The following is a 3,818-nucleotide window of genomic DNA, read 5'->3' as shown; positions in this document are numbered from 1 at the left end:
GTACTGATTGCACACAGCACTGATTGCACACAACACTGATTGCACACAGCTGTATCTAATCACACATTCACTATATAACACTCACTCAAACAACCATTCACTGCCGAGTATTGTATGCGTTTATCACTCTCTTAGCGATAGCTACTCTACGGAGCCTGAAGATTACTCTTCTGTCTTGCCCTCATTATACCTGTTTGCCATTGTTCGACCCTGCCTGTGTTTCTGACCTCTTCTGTTTTAATAAAGCTCGCACATGGATCCGCACGTCTCATGTCTCGTCAGCCCCGTTACAAATACGTTGCTTTTTCCCCCACCTGATTAGTTTCTGCAACCCCATCATACGCCCTATCCAGATGGGACTAGTTTTCCCATAGGGCGTTAGAGAAATTTGTGTTTCCCAGACAGACTTTGTGATATTAATGCCATCTGAATCTGCCAAATCTGTGTTTGTCTCAAACAACCGCTGTAAAAATTCCAGAGCAAATTGCCTACTGTTTTCCGCAAACTCAATGGTCCTCTGAGAAATCTAATCCTGTCCAAATGCAGATGTCTTTGATTGCTGATATTAAAAGATCATTAAAAGATACATCATACATGATGCATGCCACCACATCACATGTAAAGCCCACATCTAGAAACCCTCTGTAGTCCCGTCCGAATTGATTCATGAATTCACAAGTGTTAAGTGATAAGAATTGTAACATCGTTTAGAAAACTAGTATTGGGCTGTCATTTTGCCCATTGGTTCATGTGGACCAGTCAATTGTAATCCAATGTAACCAAAGACATGGAATCATCACAGGACCTGAAAACTGACATGTGGGTATTAAACACTTTGCAGCTCACACCATTATGCAGAGTAGTTTTCTGTAGTTGGATCTCTAAAGGCCACGAGCTGTCCGTCCTGCCAGAAAACCGGATTTGGCGCCCCAGCTTTTTGATGTTAAAAGTATCATCGCGCAGCTCTAACTGAAGTCGTTTTATAAGAGCTCTAATATTCACTGAATCCAGCACAGTGAGAAACAGACTCTAAAGCCTATCCAATGCACTGACTGTGCTCTGGGAACTGGGGCTGGAGTTTGGGAAGAAAGGAACAGTAACTTGGAGCGTCGCGTTCGGAATATCAATGGGTCTGGCGGGGTTAATGTTTAACAAACCACTGCCAAGGAAAATTCAATTGCTTCCACAAAATGGGTGATATTTGAAAAGGAGCCTGAAGGAAGACTTCAAAGAGCATCGGCTCAGCAGTGTCTCCACGGATACCGAGTCAATGGGAGTGAATGAGAGGGATGAAGACATGGTAATTTAGGTAGATTATTATTTTGCGTGCATGTACGTGCTTCATATTAGCTATATTTTGTTTGGTAAGGACGTGTCAGGATCTTAGAATGAGAAAAACGGAAGAGCGAATGATTTGCGCATTGACGGCGTCTTGTCATTAAAATAAATTGACTAAATAAAAAATGTAAATGGCCAAGTTAAATGGCACTTTCCATTGGATCCGAATGTAACAGGCCATTTAAATACTTGCTTAATAATTATAATTAGCCGATATTGTATCATATGTAGCACTTGGAGCTATGCATTATTCAAATTAATGTTAATGAGTTGTTTTCATGATTAAATGATAAATGAGTCATAATAATACGAGAAAATGTGGCAGTGTTTTAGACAGCAAGGCCTCTTGGCTTTAAGCATTTCAGTCCATTAACCCAAAATAATTACCTCATTTGCGAAAAATGATTAGTCGCTGCTTTTCTCCCCATGTTCCAGGGTGTTATCTAGGTTATGAAATGATTATTTTCTCTGCAATGGCGGCACTTGTGATGCACAAAAACTTTCAGGAGTCAATGCAAACAAGTTAAACTCATCAAAGTCAGCGTTGTCTCTCCTAATCGGTTGTTTTGAGTTGTTTGGCAATTACAAATGCAGCTCTCTGCCGTGTTTGCAACAATGAAATTAAAAACTCATTTACCTTTTTTTTTAAATAAATTCTTGATTTCACACCTCATTGGAGAGACTTGTGTAGCTCATTAGGCTAAATCGCTATTCAGTGATAAAAGCATTGTGGTGCTTCCTGATACTTTGTCTTCAATCTGCAATGCAACCTGGAAAGATGAGGTGCAGAATTGACATCAATTATCAATTGCATGTGGTTCATTAAGAGTGTATAAGGAAATAAATAAATTTTTGGTGAAAAACTAGCCCTTTATGGTATAAATTATTGAGTTTTGTTTATAGGTTTTCGGTTTTGCATAAACAGTGTACCAGATTTTGCATTGGAAGATTCTTACTAGAAGCAAGTCATTTTGTGTTCAGTATACATTTTATGTAATTACATAGACCTTCATAGCTGTCACAGCTGTTTGCACTTGTTGTCAGGTCTGTTTGATCAACTTCCCTACATGGGGCTCTTAATTAAATTTCAGTACTCAAGTCAAACCTGCTTTAGTTTATACTACAATAAAATGATCCCCAGCGTTCGCCAACTCGGCTAAACTACTCAGCAGATAATGAAACATTACAAACAGGCTGAAATGCTCTAGACCAGTGGCCAAGTTAACATATTTATTTTGTTTACAAGATGCACATTTGAAAAACACCCACTTCGTGTTTTAAATCTTTTTTTTGGAAAATATAACTTCTTTTTCTCATCTGTGTGAAAGCAAACATTTAGCCTAAGTTAAGTTGGGTGCAAACTGTGATTTATAATACTCCTTTACAATTGTTTCTATTCAGACTGTACAAATATGATCCCAGCTATAAGCCATGTCACACTGGGATCTAAGTTGTCATTAAAGGGGACATAACACATACAGTTTTGCCCAATCTCATGTTAATCTTGAGTACCTATAGAGTAGCTTTGCATCCTTCATATCCCCAAAGAGTCTTTAGTTTTATCATTTATATAAAAGAAAGATATAGCTTTACGATTCTCTCCGAAAACAGCCGAGCTCCTGGAGGTGTGCCATGGGCGGAGCTAAAGAGTCACGAGCACTTAAGCACTGATTGCCAACAAAACACAGAAATTTGATGCAGTTTCACTTATCGCCTCCGGTTCCGAATCATGACTGACATCTTTTATTGCTGGGACCGCTCCATCTTTCAGATGTGCAAATCCAGCACCGAACTGGGCCTTGTTTACAAAGCATTCATCACCGAAATGACGGGAACAAATAAACACTTGCGAAACTCCGTTGCTGACCCGGAAAAACAGACTCTTCACTGTTCACTCTTGCTCTCGCTCCAGTAGATGCATGTGCACTCTTCCGGGAGAAATGCCCATACAAGGAATTCCTCCCTTCATGACATCATGAAGGGCCATGCTCGAATAAAAACTTTCCGAAACTTATGCTGCATTCACACCATGTCGTAATTATCATATTTCAGAGATGACAACACATGACGTTCTACTCGGTGCTGTTCACGTCTTCGGACTGGAGGTTATCCGTTTCTATAGCGACAGTCAACAAAATTAACCTATGTGAAAGAAAGTTACTGGCAGCTGTAAAACACAATACAAGTAATAGTTGCAATACAAGTATCATTCTGTGGACAAAATCCCCGTGAACTTCGCCCCGATCGGGAGCTGTATACAGTGATGTATAAAGTACCTGAAAGCCATACTCAAGTAAAAGTACAGATATCTTACCAGAAAATGACTTTGGTTGAAGTTGAAGTCACCGTTTAGAATATTACTTGAGTAAAAGTCTTAAAGTATGTGATATTTATTGTACTTAAGTACGAAAAGTATTTTTTTTTTATCTTAAAGGGGTCATATGATGCGATTTCAAGTTTTCCTTTCTCTTTGGAGTGTT

At 39.1% G+C, this 3,818-nt stretch overlaps 1 protein-coding gene across 8 annotated transcripts in view; it reads left to right on the top strand.

The window, feature by feature from the left end:
• LOC107754193 (disks large-associated protein 1-like) overlaps positions 1–3,818 on the top strand; it is a 137,416-nt gene that overhangs the window by 49,815 nt on the left and 83,783 nt on the right. The gene's annotated exons all lie outside the window — the stretch shown is intronic.

Source organism: Sinocyclocheilus rhinocerous, unplaced genomic scaffold (genome assembly GCF_001515625.1).
Source record: "Sinocyclocheilus rhinocerous isolate Xijiao unplaced genomic scaffold, SAMN03320098_v1.1 scaffold442, whole genome shotgun sequence".
Taxonomy (NCBI): domain Eukaryota; kingdom Metazoa; phylum Chordata; class Actinopteri; order Cypriniformes; family Cyprinidae; genus Sinocyclocheilus; species Sinocyclocheilus rhinocerous.
The sequence above is the reverse complement of the archived record's forward strand: the minus strand, read 5'-3'. Positions and strand labels throughout refer to the sequence as shown.